The sequence below is a fragment of the Mandrillus leucophaeus genome, unplaced genomic scaffold (assembly GCF_000951045.1).
Source record: "Mandrillus leucophaeus isolate KB7577 unplaced genomic scaffold, Mleu.le_1.0 Scaffold466, whole genome shotgun sequence".
Classification (NCBI taxonomy): domain Eukaryota; kingdom Metazoa; phylum Chordata; class Mammalia; order Primates; family Cercopithecidae; genus Mandrillus; species Mandrillus leucophaeus.
Genome location: NW_012104987.1, coordinates 1375999 through 1394609, shown reverse-complemented (window position 1 = coordinate 1394609; position 18611 = coordinate 1375999). Strand labels below are relative to the sequence as shown.

General features: G+C 39.0%; 1 protein-coding gene across 2 annotated transcripts in view; it reads left to right on the top strand.

Annotated features, from left to right (window-relative positions):
* Window positions 1–18611, top strand: part of CHRM3 (cholinergic receptor, muscarinic 3) — a 559390-nt gene that overhangs the window by 298487 nt on the left and 242292 nt on the right. For both annotated transcript variants that reach the window (XR_001007655.1, XM_011995028.1), the window contains one exon: window positions 11446–11548. The gene's annotated coding sequence lies outside the window, so the exon portion shown is untranslated. The remainder of the gene's footprint in view (window positions 1–11445; window positions 11549–18611) is intronic.

Below are 18611 nucleotides of genomic sequence, written 5' to 3'. Positions count from 1 at the left end.
TTTTTTTTTTTTTTTTTGTATTTTTAGTAGAGCTGGGGTTTTACCATGTTGGCTAGGCTGGTCTCGAACTTCTGACGTCAGGTGATCCGCCCACCTCGACCTCCCAAAGTGCTGGGATTACAAGCGTGAGTCACCGAGCCCAGGCTGTTACTTATTTCTTGACAATGCCACCAATAATATCTCACAATTATGTGTTCTTCCACTTTCTCCTGTTATTTCCTGGTTTTGTGGCTGGATTTTTCTTTTCCACCACCTGCCTCCTGAAGTAGTTAATGTTTCCTGAGACTGAGCTCTCTGCCCCTCCCTTTAGACAGTCTCTCTCTCTTTCACAATATCAGCTTTTGTTTTAGCTCCAGGGTGTACATGTCAGGTTTGTTACCTGGTTATACTGCGAGATGCTGAGGTTAGGGGTATGACGGATCCCGTTACCCAGGAAGTGAGCATAGTGTCCAACAACTCGTTTCTCAACATTTCGCCCTCTCCTCCCCGCTCTGGTAGGCCCAGTGTTTACTGTTGTCATCTTTATGTCCATGAGTACACACTGTTTAGCTCCCACTTACAGGGAGAACATGCAGTATTTGGGTTTCTGTTCTTGTGTTAATTCACTTAGGATAATGACCTCCAGCTGCATCCATGTCGCGGCGAATGACACGATTTGTTCTTTTTTATGGTTGCGTGACACTCTCTTCTTCTTAATCTGCATCGCCTCTCAAATCAGTCTGTTAACTGTTGTGCAGGTAGGTCATCTTTGTATTTCCATTTTTTAATGATTTCTCCATGGCTTAATTTCTTTGTGTCACGAATTGCTTATATTGCCAGCTGAGCAAGGCACCTTCACAGCTTATAGAGCATCTCTACAACACAGATTTATTTACCACCATCTCCTAAAGTCCATACGCACATACACCCAGCACAGGCACATTCCTTTTTCTTTTAATCTCCAAAGCATTACCGTTCCCCTGATTATAAAAATAGGTGGAGGATGTCCTCTTCTCTGTCCAGTCAGGTGAGACGTCTGGTCCAATGTCCCTCATATCCCACACAGACCTCAGCATCCGAGTCCACTGCCATGTGCGGAGACTTGTGCAGACGTCTCATATGCATTATTACAAGGCCTTTTCTCTCCTGCATCCTATCAGGACGGCTTTTCCTGATCACCCGGCCTCAACACTCTCAGCCATGGACTGATGTTGCTCCACTTTTGGACAGCTCTTCACTGTGAGCCCAGATAGGAAAGTTTAGACTCCACAAAGAAACTGAAGCTCAAGGGGGAGAATTGAGCTCTCAAAGAAGCACCTCTTCACCCTTTCCCTTTTCACGTGCTACCTCCTGTAGGTGCACATGCCCTGGTCGAGCTGTCTAAATATGCTCTGTGCTGCAGGCTTCCGGATGTTTTTCTGTATGCATGAATCCCCTTATCTTGAAAGTCTGCCTGTCAAAACTCTACCCAGCTCTTCAGAATCCAACACAAATCACTTTTCTCCGTCATGTCCTTTATTGTCTTCCCATGCCTGATAGGAACGGAATCATCCATGTGTGCTCTTGTACCTTTGTAACTCTATTACAGACCCGTTTTTCTCCTACGACCTAAAAGCAATATGCAATAAGTGTTTTGTTTTACATTGCTTTTTGGAAATTGGTGCAGACTCCATGCAACCTAATTTTATTAAGAATTCAGTACTGCTTAGAAGTGTCCTCTTTTTTTATCACTTAAGGTCAAATACACTTTTTTTTTTTTTTTTTTTTTTTTTGAGACAGAGTCTTGCTCTGTTGCCCAGGCTGGAGTGCAGTGGCATGATCTTGGCTGACTGCAACCTCTGCCCCCCAGGCCCAAGCAATTCTCATGCCTCAGCCTCCTCAGTAGCTGGGATTACAGGCTTGAACTACCGCCTGTAGTATTTTTAGTAGAGATGGGGCTTTGCCATGTTAGCCAGCCTGGTCTCGAACTCCTGAAGTGATCTGCCCACCTCAGCCTCCCAAAGTTCTGGGATTACAGGTGTGAGCCACCGTGTCTGGCCCAAATACACTGTTAAAATTTGATGTGTCCCCCACTTCTTGAACCCCTTTTCCTTTAATGTTTAGTCTGAGCATTGCTTCCAGACACCTTTTACATAAAGACCATCTCTATCACTTCAGCCTTCCACTCAAAGCATTTTAATAACTCTGTATTGCTCTTGGGATAAAGTATAAGAAGATACAGAATGTAAAGGAACTGTGTCTAAAGGAAAATTAGAATTCTACAGTAATAGAATTGTGTATTGCCTCTGTACAGCTTGGGCTCAAACATTCTGATGCTTTGCCATTCTAGGTTAACATTAAAAAGAACTTTCAACTCATCTATAGTGTGTTGACTTCTGGAGAGCAGAATTCTAATTTATCACATCACAGTGTGATTGCAGAAGCTTATGTTCTTTGTTGGTGATTGGGATGTGTTTTCTTGTCCAGTCGTGCTCATTAGAAAGAAAGTTTGGGGTCTTATTCAGAGAACAAACCCGTAGTTCTAGAGATAATAGGATTGGGAGAAATGCCATATTTCACTTTGCACCACACTAAGAAGCTAAAAGGGACATTAACTTCTTTAAAGGGCATCCCTGCCTACATAGTTGAACACTATCTTCTTTCTACATCCTTAATCAATGTCTTTTCTGAGTGACTTCATCCGGAGCTTCCATCTCACCGAAAATTCCCCAAGGCGCTGTCAGCATGGAGCCTGTTGATCCTTGGTGCCTGAACTGGAATAGGCTGCACACTCCTGGACACAAACCCTACTCATATGACTCTTAGCTTGGAGCCAGCGCTCCCCGAAGTTAGGCAAGAGTTTTAATGCCTTAAAAGGGAAAGGTAGGGTGAAAATAATTAAGTCCAATATTCTTTCCCTTTTAAACTTTTTGTACACTCCTTTCTTTGTCTTTGTTATGTGAATTTGACTTCTTTGTTCTGTTTCAGACAACTTGTAAGGACAAATGGTTATTCATCCAGTTAACAAAGTGGCGTTTCTCCACACGTTGTTTTTTTATTTTTTCCTTTAAAAAGACTTATTTCTGCAGGCCTGGCATTACTATTTTGTTTTCTTAATACTTTGCTGGATGAAATGGTTAAGAGCACTAAGCATCATTACTATTTAATATAAAGAACCAGACTCAGGTTTAACTAATTTTCCTCAAATGTTTCAGGTCTTCACCTACATGTGTCACCCAAGTTGATTCTAATATGAAAAGGACCATTGACTAAAAGATAAAAGGGGAAAAAAATTCTAGAATGACATAGAAAAGTTAGAAAGACCCAGAAAGACTTTGTACATGACCAGGGGATAATAAGGTGGAAGGGGTTATATTAGACACCTCATTCTAATATACTAATTATAATATTGTCATTTAAAATGCAATCCACTATATTAAAAAAAACATTTTGAATAGAAAGTTACAAGCATATTCAAAAGTAGAGAGAATGCTATCATCAACCCACTATACCCATCTTGCAGCTTCAATAATTAGCAATATATGGCCATGGCCAACTTGTTTCTTTTACACGGCACTCCTTTCCCACAAACACTGGATTATTTTAAAAACAAACACAAGACAAAAATATCTCTGCGTGTACTAAATTAATATTCAATATTAAAGATGACTCTTGAAATATGAGATTTTAGGAGATCAGTCTGATATTATAAAAGAATAAGAAGCCAGTTAAGGTTTTGTTTTAATCAACTATATTAAGGCATAATACATGTGCAATAACAAGCGTTCATCTTAAGTGTATATTTGGATGAGATTAGAGAAATTTATCTACTATGTTACTACCACTAAATCAAGCGCTAACATATTTCCACCATCACGCCAAGTTCTCTTATACCTCTTCCTGGTTGCTGTAAACACATGCCACCCCCAACCCAAGCCCAGAAAAAATGTTTTTCTGCTTTCTGGCCCATAGGTTCTATTTCTTTTTTCTGGAGCTTTATAAAAATAAAATCCTATGTGAAGTGTTTTTGGGTCTGACTTCTTTTGCACAGTATATTTTTGAAATTTACATATATTGTGAACATCGGTAGTTCATCACTTTGTATTGCATCTTTAAAAATCCGTTGCATGACTGTATCACATTTTGCTTCTCCAGCCCATCTGATGGATAATTACTTTTTGTTTTTATGGAGATAGAGTCTCACTCTGTCACCCAAGCTGGAGTGCAGTGGCATAATCTCGGCTCACTGCAACCTCTGCCTCCCAGATTCAAGAGCCTCCCAGATGCAAGAAATTCTCATGCCTCAGCATCCCAAGTACCTGGGATTACAGGCGTGCTCCACAGCACCCAGCCAATTTTTGTATTTTCAGTAGAGATGGGGTTTCAACATGTTGACCAGGCTGGTCTTGAACTCCCAACCACAGGTGATTTACCCCCCAACCTCAGCATCCCAAAGTTTTTAATTGAGTTTTTCTTTTCCAGTTTGGGGTGACTGTGGATAGTTTCTGTGAACATTCATATGCAAGTTTCTAAGTAGACTTGTATTTTTCACTTCTCTTTGATGAATAAGTAGAAGTATAATTGCTCAGCAGTATACATAAAATATGTCTTTAGCTATATAATAAACTTCCCATTGTGTGTTTTCTAAAATGGTTGTACCACATTACATTCCCGTCAGCAGTGTATGAGAGTTATAGTTGCTTCCCATCTCTGCCAACATAGATATACTATGTTGTTCTAATTTAGCCATTCTTGCAATATGGGGTAGTATCTTATTGTGTTTTCCTAATCACTAATTTTGTTTAGCATCTTTTTCATAGGATTACCAGACACCTCAAATTCTAATCACCACTTCTTCAACTCAGTGAGGCAACCAAACTCACTGTGGGTTACCTTGTCTCTACCCATTTTTGAGAAATTTCTCCAAAATAAAAAGCCCAGGCTGGGTGCAGTGGCTCACCCTGTAATCCCAACACCTTGGGAGACCATAGAGGGAGGATTACTTGAGCCCAAGAGTTTGAGACCAGCCTGGTCAACAGAGGAAGACCCTATCTCTACATTTTCTTTTGAATTATATGGATATGGTGATGCACTCTATAGTCCCAGCTACTTGGGAGGCTAAGGTTGGAGGACCCCTTCAGCCTAGGAGGTGAAGCCTGCAGCAAGCCAGGATCACTCCAGTGCACTCCAGCCTGGGTGACGGAGCGAGATCCTCTCAAAAAGAAAAAATAAAGGCCCAGATGCAGCTTTTCCTTCTCACATTTATCACAGTTATGCACTGCCTGTTGTCCCATTATTGAAAACAGTTATTTTATTTTACTTTTTTTTTGAGGATGTGAAGTGGGGATGTAGGTTACACTTCATCCTGTTACTCTGCCTCGGATATAATTGGAAATTCAGATTAGTTTTGGAGAAATAATTTCTAAAATTTTTTTTTTAGTTTATCAAGGGCCAAGCCTGGAAAACTCAAGTCAGATTGTATGGAAGAGAATTCTTCAACTGATTACATCTAGCCTCAGTCTCTGATGTTGGGAGAATATGTCACCAAGAAAGGAAAGGAAAATCATGCTTCCTTGCTGAATTTGGTGAATTCTGCAAAACAAGAATGACAGTGAAAGGGAAGAGACAAAGCAGTCTGAATCATGCCTCCCAGCTTTTCCACCTGGAATTTTATCCCAGAGAATGAAAGGCATGTTGGTAAAGATGAGTTAGCACAAGACAGGGATCCATTTCATATGTAGCCCTCTACCGATATTTTAGTGAACTTGGAAGCTCAGCCTGTCAGTCAGAGGAAAGCCTTACAACTTACTTTCCAGTGTGGCGTAGATGGGACCCCAAGATAGCTAGAGGACTTGGCAATGAGGATGGCATGCCATCATACGGATGAAGGCAACTCTCCTGGGGGCTGCAGCACTCTAGGGTTCTGTGGGCATCACAGTCAGACCTCAGAAAAGGCCTCCTTGTCAGCAGGAGAGAAGATGAGACCAAGAACAGAGATGTCTACCCAAGCTTACTAGGTCAAGAAAATGCAAATGGCATGCATGCAAGTGAAAAACCTCACTGTCAATGTCAGCAGGGCTAGGAGCACCCAGATGGATAAGGAACCCCATGCCGTACGGATCAGAGAAGACAATCAAATTCTGGAGACACAGACTCTTTCTTCTATTCCTGAGTTCATTTAAACCATGCCTCTTTCTTCCCACTACACACACACACACACACACACACACACACACACACACAGAGAGAGAAAGAGAGAGAGAGAGAGAGAGAAAGGGGTGGGGGAGAAAGAATGAGAAAGGAAGGTTAAGACGCTAACTTATCCAAAGGAGATCAAACGGTGCCTGAATTACATTTAACTTTGTGTTTCTTTTTTATACATGCAAGTATAAGCATAATACAGGGGGAGGGGCAAGGGTTTGTGAATTTCAAACTATTTGTAAGATTTATAAACTTAGGGAGCTCCTTTGTTTTCTAAGAACTATTAACCCAGGAGGTGGATAGTGCAGGTTCCTCACCTTCTTATCATATCTAAAAGACAGGAGTTTTTTTGAAGCACCAGATGTTAGAAGATACTGCCTGAAACTATCAAAGAGACCAAGACTAGAGAGATGTGAGTAGGGCACCACGTGAGACACATGATGAACATCTTCTGGTTTACTATTCTTCCTACATGAGACAGAAGCAGCACTCCCAAATTAGCTTCAGTTTCTTCAAATGCACTTTCTTCCTGCCCAGCAGAAGACAGAATGGCTTCCCCGAGCTGGAGAACATGCTTGGGCCACGGCCTGATGCCTTCAAGCAGAGAATGAAGGAGTGGGAGAATTCTGCAGCTCAGCTCTTTTCTTTAGCTCCTTCCTTGTCCAGAGAATGGGGTAGGAATGGGATGGAGGGAAGGTGAGAAGGTGAAATTCACAGTGCAGAGTGGAAGATTGTGATCATGCATTTAAAGTCATATGCAATAGCAGTTCTGTCAACAAATCTTCCTATTACTATAATCTTATTTCCCACTAACTCTTGTTATTATAAGAAATTAATTTTCATCATACTCTCTAAGTGTATCTCCTTCACCCCTCCTTCAATATCAAATAGTTAATAATGTAACATAATAATATCGTATGTGCTTCAAACTATTTAACCATGCAAACACATATCCCACATATATCAGCTATGTTTTCTTTTTATTTCTGTTTATATTTTCACTCAATGTATATTTTAATGGGTATAATATAATAGTATGTTGTTAGAATGAGATTATGATTTTAATGTATTTATAATTACTCTGCCCTAGCACAACCAATTTCTTTTTTTCTGAGCATCCTTTTAGTTTTTATTAACATATATATAGTATCTATTTATCATCAGAGCATATAATTTTATGTTCTGCTTTTGTTATCATTTTTCTTATTGCTACCTATTTATCACTTATGGCTACTTAATGCACCATGCAATTTCTATACCCACATTTTCTTAGACGCTTTCCTGTTGGATACACAAATAGTTTCTATTATTCACTATTATAAATACAGATCGAGCAGCCCGAATCGGAAATCTAAAATGCTCCCAAATCCAAACCTTTTTGAGCACCCACATGGCACTCAAAGGAAATGCTCCCAGGAGCATTTCGCATTTTTGGGTTTTTGGGTTAGGAATGCCCAACAAGTGCAAATATTCCAAAATCTGAAAAAATCAGAAACCGGAAACACTTCCGATGCCAAGCATTTCAGATGAAGAATACTCAGTCTGTAATGTTACGGTGATCAGTTTCCTAGGAATGCCGTTTTTCTGACTTTAAATTATTTCCATGGACTAATTGGTGAGTGGGATTACTAGGTCCATAGATAGGAATATATTTAAGGACTCTTACTATAGATATGGGTCAGATTGGTTATTTGATGGGCTGTGCATATTTATAGGACCAGTAGAAAATATAAATTTATTAGTTCTTTTTGCAAGTCTCATCTTCACTTTTTATTCATTATAATTGCAGTTAATGTACATTGTACTTACTATTTGAGAATTAGTGTGGCTTAATTAGAAAAATCACTTACATATCAGACAAGCAGATTCAAATCCCAACTCAGGCCACTTCCTGTTGTATGTTAAGTGGACGAGCCTCTCACAAAACTAGTTTCTTTCAATGGCAAATTGGTAACAATGGTGTCTCCCTTACAAGATTGTTGAAACGATTTGGTGAATTAATCAATGCCTGGTGTGTTCATGGCCATACAGAAAATTATTACTCCTCCTCGCTATCTCTGCTTCTCTAATTTTATCTACCTCCCCTCCCACTCCTGACTTCTTCTTGCATGGATTATCCATTCGAGTTCTTTCGATACAAGGTTTTCTAGACTCCACTTTCTCATGCCAGAATTTATGTTAATAGGGGTCAATTATCAGTGTTCTCGAGAAACCTGATCTCTCGATAGCAAGTGCTGAATTAGGTTGCAAATCACTGAGGTCACTTCTGTTCACCCCGTGACTTTTCTTGTGTTCACCCAACCAAATGGGAAATACATTCAGAATTAATACATTTTCATAAATTGCTCATTTTTGAATGGTTTGTACAGTCCAATTTCTCGTTTAAACATCTTATCCAAGTTTCTGTCCATTAGGTTTCTCAGAGACTTTTTGACTTGTGTTTCTGCGTCTTTGTCTTGGTTTCAGATAATTCTTCAGTTTAATCTTCTATTTGTTGCATCCTACCCAAGGACAACAAGCTTAATTCTTGTGATAGCAAATGCAGTTTGTCAAGAAGTGCAAGACAAGATCATTGTTAGAAGTTACATCTCGGAATGGTACTGCCGTTTGGATCTTGTCTGTCTCATACCCAGTGTCTGTTTTCTAGGCATTATTACTCATTGTTGTCTGGAAATTGGTTTTTATCTTGAGGGAATTTGTAGCAGAAACTGCCTTTTAAAGCAATCACTCTTCTTTAAAGTCAAAAGTAATTTCTAATACATTATAAGGTGTCAGAAAGGCTGTACCAAGCATACAGTTTTTCAATTGGAAATGCATTAAAAATATCAAATTCTGTCCTCTTTCATGAGGGTGAGGCAATTTGGGGACTGCCAAAAGATTTTCTAGTCTCTTACCTTCATGATAAGATATTGAGCTGTGTAGGAAATATTCGAAGCAGTTCCACTTTAGGAGTTTAAAAGAAAAAATGGGAGGGAGGGAAGAGGAAGGGGAAAAATTCCTCTGCAATCTTCCCAGCTTCAGCAACTGTATTTCACAACTCTGGAGAATCCCAGAGGCTCCTTTAGATATTATTTCATATGAGCCTTCTCTCATTAAGTGTCATAGAGAAGATTTCTTCATTTTTGCATTATTAAGCCTGCTTTCCCCTCATATCGATGCCCACTATCGCTGTTTTCGCCTATTACAAATGAGTGCTAGCCTCTTTTTCTACCTAAATAGACAAGGCAGCTCTAACTTCTCATTGGCATCAAAGACCCTTGCCCCAGAAGCTACACCAGCAAAGTTACTAAAGTACGAAGGGTCTCAGAGGCGGAAATCACAGGGTTTGAGAGAAGCTCATATATAACAAGTATGCAGGGGAAATTTGAGGATCATACCCAGCTGGATTCAGACAGAATGATCAGGTTTTCTGTAGTTACTGGACAGTACAAAGTAGTCTGACATGTCTGCCATGTGTATTACAGAGAAGTCTATTATTGAAACTCACAAGGTGAAAAATGTGGACCTGATCACAGTTGAGTGTGTCTGCCCCATGCTTGCATTTATGACATTGGAAACAGGAAGGGTGAGATTGGAAACAGTCCATTTCTGCCCAGAGCCCACTCTGCAGCATGTAACAGCAAAGCACTCACTGTCAAGAAATCGTGTCTATCGTGGTCATACCACATTCATCATTGTGCCACACTTAACTTCTTCAAGAACGCTGGCATCATAGCTCTCCTTGTGTTGTAAGGGGGACTGGCCCCCAGTTTTAGCCTCTACTCCAAGTCTGCACAAATCACCCTGTGGTACTGGGCAAGCTCCTTAACCTCAGTTTCCCCTAGCACATGGTAGAGGCGAACTTACATTGCCCAACCTGCAGAGAGATTGTGAAACCAGAATGAGATAATGTGTGCAAAGGATTTTGGAACGAGTTTCAAATTCTGAAACTTCTTGGGGTGTATGCTTTCATTTGTGCTGTTAGTCTGATTTGCAGTCATTTCCATCTATAAAAGGATGTTTTGCCACATCATGCATGTAAGTTTGATTTTCCTCATCTCGTTATGAGCCCCCATTGGGGCAGCTTTCAGAACATGCCATTCCCCCTCACAGCCTCCTGCAGGGGAGCATGACAGCTAGATCTGTTTCTCCTCCCTCCCCATCCCATTTCCCTTTGTCTGTCCATCACTCTCCTACACTGCATATAAGACTCAGGTTAAAGACCCTCTGCTCTGTGACATCGCCTTCTTATCTCTCTGCACCTTGGACTGGCAGTGATTTAGCTTTCCTCATCCTAGATGGGAGTGATTGACATCTAACTTGGCCTCTTTCCCTCATTAGACTTGGCTTTTCGAGAAGAAGACCAAGCCTCTACTTAGTATTTTAACCCAATACCTGCTTTATATTATTTGCTTTGTAAATATTGATCGAAATGATGAGTGAATGTCAAATACTTGTTGCTATGAAATAAGTTGAATCGGTAAAGTGAGTGATTCTTAAATTACTTGCTATAAAACATTAGGGGGAACTCATACTATTTGTGTCTCTTTTTGTGCTGCTCTAACAAAATACCACAGACTGGGTAATTCACAATCAACAGACATGTATTGCCTTGTAATTCTGGGGGCTGGGAAGTCTAAGATCAAGGCACCCGTATCTGGCCTTCTTGCTGAGTCACCACAAAGCAGAAAAATGCGTGTCTTCACATGGCAGAAGGCAGAAAAGCAAAAGAGGAAAAGAGGGAGAAGGGAGATACTCAATGTTTTGTAACAGCATTCTCCCACCCATGAGGTCACAGCCCTCATAGCTTAATCACCTCTTAACGGTCCCACCTCTTACTACTGTGACACTGGCAATTACATTTCAGTATGAGTTTTGAAAAGGACAGTCGTTCTATATGAAACCATAGCAGCTTTGTATGAACCTAATAATATAAATATATGTATGTTATGTGTACATATTTTTGGGGGAAGCTTATGAAATACTGCCAATTATTGGAAGTTTCAAACTGAGGGCAGGTGACCATATGGCAGAAACCATAAGCTGAGGCATCTGTGTTGAAAAGGAGGTTACAGTGTCTCATTGTCTCCCCAGTAACTGCTGTGGATCGCTCCCTCGGTGGGACACCAACAGGTGTCATAGAATAAAAGAATTCCTTGATGAAGTATATTAGGAAATGCTGGGATAAATCTCCATTTTTGAAATCCATCATGTAATTAATATTCCATCTCACAATTCAGTGATCTGAGTGTACTACTTGTTCTTTTATCTTGTTTTAAACTTATCCCTTCCCTGTTTCATTTTTAGCTTTTGCTGTGGCGTGGCACCTGGTCTCTTTCTAGAAGGAAAGTTCAACAAACAGCACAGTTCTGGACACATTGTATTGGTTTGATGATCCTACCTGGAACAGGTATGTAAAACCTCCAATACATGCTTACTGACACTTTTGAATCATAACTACGGATGTATATTCATTCCAGTGGATTACTGAGAATGGAATATGGTCTGAAAAATTAAATTCGTGTGTCAGAGATGACTTTTGTCTTTTCTACTTAGAAGCATATGTTTATATTTTGGCGTCTACAACTCCTGAAGACTACTTCATTTTCTTGTTTATATGATATGGTTATATGATAAGCTCAAATTAAGATTATAGTCATTCAAAGAGAGAGGAGAAAGTCTACAGTTATATGGTTCTGAAAATAAGATTTATCTAAAAATCTATGGAAATCAAATGAATGAAATATGACTGGCACTCTGGTATAAGTATAGTATTTGTAGTCCAAAATTATTACAGAAAAATATCAACTTCTTTCCCCTCCCCAAATTAGTCCAGGCTTAGAGAAAATTGTGTAATAACTCACAGGATAAAAATGACTACATATGTGAATTAATTAACAGAATTAAATCAATTAATTGACTACTCGAACACTAAGATTTTGTGACAGTTACTCCCTTGGTGTATGCCAACATAAATATTACATAAAAACAAAACAGTATGGTGTTTGATAATATTAATGTTTAATGAATTCTCTTGAAGGGGATATTCTGAAAGTAGATTCTCACTGTATATAAATATGTCAGCCTGTAGCTTCTGTCTAATTCAGACTTACTTGGATGAGCACTGTTTGTGAGTATGTAACATAGACAGGTAGATAGATGGATAGATAGACAGATCAATAGAGACATAGGTATCTCACGACACCTATTACATAATATGTGTGTGTGTGTGTTTGTATATATAGTATGCAATGACTCAGGGATACTTTATTACAAGATGGCTTGCTTGTATGCAACTTTTAAAAATATTAGAAATATAGCAGGCTTGTTGAAATACTTGTACATATTTGGAAAAGTTTCCCATAAATTCTATTTTCAACAGGAAAACTATATAACAACTCACCTGCCTCTGCCTCCTCCCTCACCTCCATAGAAAGCATGTTGAAAATGAAGTTTGGGAAACTGGGAAGTAGCACAGAGGAGAATTAATCAGGTGTGAGCTCAAGACCTAGCTCTACTACTTAACAATGGCCTTGGGAAGGTTTCTGTACTTCCGTGGGAAACGTGTTGTTATTTAAATCTGAACAGAAGGGAGAGAGAGTGAGAGAGAGTAGAAAAATTCACCTCAAATTACAATGTCCCAAATGTACCAGGTCACGTTTATTCTTAGAGATGTATGAAGTAATTAACGGATGTGTTTCTAAGGTTTTCCAAAAAGGTTTACTTTTACATTCTGTGAGAGTCTGAAATCCGTGATTAGAGATCAATGGCCTTGATTTTAAGGCAGAAATTGCAACTGGTCATCTACTTGTCAGATCCACCTTAGTTCATTTATTTTATTATTTGTTTTGGGCCTACACAAATTTGTATGCATGATAACTAAGAAATTGCCAAACCAAAAAATCAGGACAGTTCACATAAAAATCTGGATTCCCAGTCTTCTCTTTCTCTGTAAATGATCAGAAATTCTTCATTTTAATTTCTACGTCTAACCCATCCAGTCCTTCACAGTTCACTCTGAGCCCGTAGGTCTCAACCCTCACTGTGAAGAGATACTGGTGCTCAGGCTTCACTGCAGAAAATTAAATCAACGCCTCTCAGGGTGGACCGCAGGCTTCAGAATTTTTAAAAGTTCCTCAAATTATTCCATGGTGCAGCCACTGCCCTAATACCTTCCCTTCTCTTCGTGTAAAAATATCCCCCAAGTCCAAGTCACATTCCTCACTTCCTCATCTCACCACTCTTCTCTGATAGTCCCTGAATTATCTTATTTCTCTTCTTGTCCTATTCAATCCATGCTTCATCCAATAGCCAGAGTAATTGTCTTTATAGAAAATACCTGGTTGACTGCTGCTTCACCATCTTCAATAATAATAGTAATAATAATAATTAAGGGTGATCATTTATACTTAGGTTGAATGAAGAATCTGACTTTAGTCTTTGTTGAAGGATTGAGTCATTGAAACATTAAATTTTGGAAGCAAATGGATGAAGACTACAAAAGCTGTAGCAGTACCTTCTGCTTGGTCTTCTCCTCCCAGAAGTGACCCATAGTGATCCTTAGGCCAAAAGTCATTCACAAGTATAGAAATGGCATACATTGCTTACCTGTCCCACAGATTGCCACCCAATCAGGGTCCTGACTGCACCTTACAGAGGATCAAAGGGATGTTGTAATTTGGTAGTGACACTACGATAAGATTAACTTGATGTCACAGCTACCAAAGTGTATTAAATGTCTCTCCTTCCTAAGTTGCATGGTCACCCAACAAAATTTGATATGGGTGAATTTTTAGGCAGAATAACAGAATTTGTTGTGCGTGTATGTGGTTGGAGTGCTTAAGCTGAGGTCTTTTCTCCTACTGCTCAGACATGTAGATGACCTTCTTTCCCACTAATAAATAACATTTTATTTGAACTGTGGAGAAGACCTTTTTTTTCTCCTAAGTGACATTATAAACCATTTGTATTTGTTTGTTTTCATGCTGCTGATTAAGACATACCCAAGAGTGGGAAGAAAAAGGGGTTTAATTGGACTTACAGTTCCACATGGCTGGGGAGGCCTCAAATCATGGCGGGAGGTGAAAGGCACTTCTTACATGGCAGCAGCCAGAGAAAAATGAGGAAGAAGCAATAGCAGAAACGCTTGATAAACACATCAGATCTTCTGAGACTTATTCACTGTCACAAGAATAGCACGGGAATGACCGGCCGCCATGATTCCATTCCCTCCCCCTGGGTCCCTCCCACAACACGTGGGAATTCTGGGAGATATGATTCAAATTGTGATTTGAGTGGGGACACAGCCAAACCACATCACTATTGTTTTAGCCACTGAAATCTTTCCTGTAGACCCTTATGCGTGTGGTTACATTTCCCATCGGAAGGGAAGAAGATGGGGTGTCATAAGAAAGTTTTCTTCAGAAAAGATACCTTTGGAGGTATTTTAATTGGGATTTATAAAGAAATTGATAAATTCAAACCACATTGAAGCTAAGTGGAAATTTGGTTCTGTGCCAACATTCCTGGTGCATGGCCCAATCAATTACTGTTTTATCCTGGTGACAACTTTTGTCTTTAATATGAAACCATCAGTGTTTCACGATTTACACTATAAAAAAGATCAAGCCCCTGTGTTTAAAAATGTAACTAAGAACATGTATATGACATTCAAATAACTGAGACCAATAAAGATGTTATAAATTAGGCTGGGTGCAGTGCTCATGCCTGTAATCCCAGCACTTTGGGAGGCCACGGTATTCAGTTGAGATCGGAAATCAAAACCAGCCTGAGCTGAACCTAGTGACATCCTGTGTCTACACAAAAGAAATTTAAAAATTGGCCTGGTGTGGTGGCGCACACCTGTAGTGCTAAATACTTGGGAGGCTTAGGTGGGAGGATGGCTGGAGACCAGGAGTTTAAGATTACAGTGAGCTATGATCATGCCACTGCACTCCAGCCTGTGAGCAAGAACTGGTCTCAAACAAACAAACAAAAAAAGATGTTGTAAGGTGTTGAATCAACATGTGAGGCATGGTTACCTTCTTTATTGAAATTATTTTCATCAGCAAAGCTAAACTGTGTTTGCAGATCTAATTTACCCAAACGATATGCCTGTGCAGAGCTATTCTGTGATCAGAAAAACAGTCAATCTTTTAAGCTTCCATATTTATTTTGGGATAAAAATGGGGACCAAAATACAGAGACACACAAACACATACACACTGAGCATCTCTAGAGGCACATTACGGAACAGTGCTTATTAACGAGATGTCTTTGTGTGTCCTTCTGGGATCAAGATGGACTGGCCTCGTGTACAATTCTTCTCCTTCGTGAATAGAGCTGTAATGAGGTCACAGATTCCTTTCATGCCATTTTAGGAATTTCTTTGAAAGGATTCAGCAGCGATGTCCCTTATATGTTAGAGTTGTACATTAGTACAGGCAAAGCTTTTCAACCAATGTAAAGCACCATTTTTTTCTTCTAAATTCCTTCTATTCTCAAATGTCTGGGTTCAGAATAAAGGAAAATTAAAATCTCTGAAAAAGCCATCATTTTGCCACTACATGGAAGAGTTATTGGGAGATAAATTAATAGTATCTGAAATTAACCTTGGATTAAGCTTACTTCATCTTGAATGCTCTACTGCTTGTTTTATTTGCTATTAACTCCCTTTAATCAGAGAGTTTCTCTAAAACTGACATGCTATTGGTTAGGGATCATTAAAAAAAACTAATACAAAATATAAATATGCCCTCTGTTTATTATATGGCAGATACAACATGGACACTTGGTAATTTTGAGTTGATTAAGATTTGTATTATTTTATGTTAACACAACAAATGCTTCAAAAATATGTTTGTTAATGTCTACTTACTGTTACAGCAAAATTTTTTTAATCTGTTATTTCTCTGGCACCTTTTATTGACTTTTTGATTTTAATTGACACATAATAATTGCACACATTGATGTTTGGATACATGTGTACATTGTATAAAAACGTAATTAGGCTAGTTAACATATCACGTCACCTCATTTATTTGTTGTAAGAACATTCAACATCCTCTCTTCTAGCTACTTTGAAATAGACAATACAGTATTGTTAACCACAGTCACCCTACTGCGTTATAGAACATCAAGACTTATTCCCCCTGTTTAAGTGTTACTTTGTACCCATTGACCAATGTATTGACTTTTGGGTGTGATTATTTTGGAACAAAAGATGTATTCTCCCAACATCCTCAATGCTTAAGCCATATTAGACTTTAGTAAATATTTGTGGAATGAGTAAATGAATAATTCAAATCCAATGCATTTTTATTTTAAACACAAGCAGATGAAATTATACCAAAGCTAGGAAGTGACTTAACCAATGAACTAGATGTATGAAGTAATGAGCAATAAAGATGGTAATTCATCAGATTAGAAGACTATATCTGGTATGCTCTGCTGAAGCAGAGAGAGACACATCGTTTTTAAAGGATTTGGACAAAGTCAAAGGGCCAAAAAAGCTAATACTTTTATTAGCAGCTCATCTAGATTTTATTTGGGCATAGCTGCCCACACCTTTTCTTTTCACCATTATTTTCATCTTTAAAGTCTTTTTCACTTTTTTCTGCCGTATTAAGGAGATGTGCTAGGTCTAAGGATTCCTAATTGAGGCCTCTTATCTTTAACAACTTTGCTAGAGTCATGTGGACAAACATTAAGAGATAAAATTCGACAGCATCTCTGCAAACTCTAGTCTGGTATAGAAACAGCTCTACTTGTGAACAACTGAAAAGCTTCTAAGTTATCCAGTCAGGTAATATATTACCTCAGTAAAGTTTCTAAGAAGCATTTGGATCATTCTTTTGCCTCTGTCTATTTTTCTATGAAATTTCTGACTTTCCTTGGCAAAGCTTAAACCCAGTTAAAGATGATATGCTACATATTGCCTCACTTTTGCATTTTAGAAAAAAAAAAAAAAAAGATGGTCCAAAGCAATAGGATGATCTTAGCAAAAATATAAGCTTTTCACATGTCAAATTATTTTTCTCAGCAATTGTGAAATTTCACTTTGATGTTGAATTACATTCTCCATTGTAACAACATACTGTGCCTCAGGGAATAAGTAACTCATGTATTTAGGATTCCTAAACCATATTCCCATATGGGGAAGATTTTTTAAACAAACCAATTTTTTTAAACTACTAAAAAATACAAAAAAAATTAGCTGGGCATGTTGGCGCTAGAACCTGGGAAGCAGAGGCTGCAGTCAACTGAGATCATGCCACTGCACTACAACCTGGGCAACAGAGGGAGATTCCATCTCAAAAAAAAAAAAAAGAAATGAAGGAAAGAAGGAAGGAAGGAAGGAAGGAAGGGGAGAGAGGAAGGGAGGAAGGAAGGAAGGAAGGATGGAAGGAAGGAAGGAAAGAAAGAAGAAGGGAGGAAGGAAAAAGAAAGAAAGAGAACAAGAAAAGAAAGAAAGAAAGGAAGGAAGGAAGGAAAAAGAAAAGAAAGAAAAGAAAGAAAGAAAGAGGAAGGAAGGAAGGAAGGAGGGAAAAAAGAGAGAGAGAGAAAGAAAGAAGAAAAAGGAAGGAAGGAAGGAAGGAAGGAAGGAAGGAAGGAAGGAAGGAAGGAAGGAAAGAAGGAAAGGCATATGTAGAGAGGATGATAATTTTTTTCTGGGACAGTGGAGAGATCGAGATTGGAGACCAGAGGGGAAAAGATAAGAAAAGGGGATGTTTGCAGGTGAACCAAAAGGACCTGTGTGAGGACATGTATTTAAAAGTAAACAAAACAGAAACAAAACTAAAATCAGCAGAAAAACCCCTCCCTTACATTTTCTTCTGTATCCTCTCTTGCTCTAGCCCCACTCACCATGTCACTGGAATTCCCTGTTCTTTAACCTCTGCCTACCTTCTCTGATTTCACAGGGCATTTTGGCTCTAATGAATATCACTATTCATGACACATGTAATGGCTTTGTCTTACTCTGCAACCACGTTTCTGTTCTCCCAGCCACAGAACTCCAGCTGGGACCTGGATGGCTCTATAATTTGAGGAAAGGTATTTAAATTCTCTGAGCTTCAGTTTCTTCATCTGTGAAAGTAAAAATAGTCATATTTTCTTCCTGGGAGTTTTGTGAGGAATAAAGGAGTATCTAACAAAAAGCAAGTACTTCTTAAATATCATATTATCTCCCCAATTCACTATTAGTGGCAATTCATTGGTTTTCTTATAAGAAGGCATTGTAACCCATAGTCCTTTGTATTCTGCCATGCACTTCTCCAAATATTATATTATAGTACAAACAAAGCGATAATGAAAAGTTCCTTCTCCTCTCGTGCACTGGGTTGTGGTACCTCTCAAAACTGTGCTCTGGACTGGGCTCAGTGGCTCATATCTGCAATCCCAGCAATTTGGGAGGCCGAGGTGAGCAAATCACCTGAGGTCAGGAATTCGAGACCAGCCTGGCCAACATACTG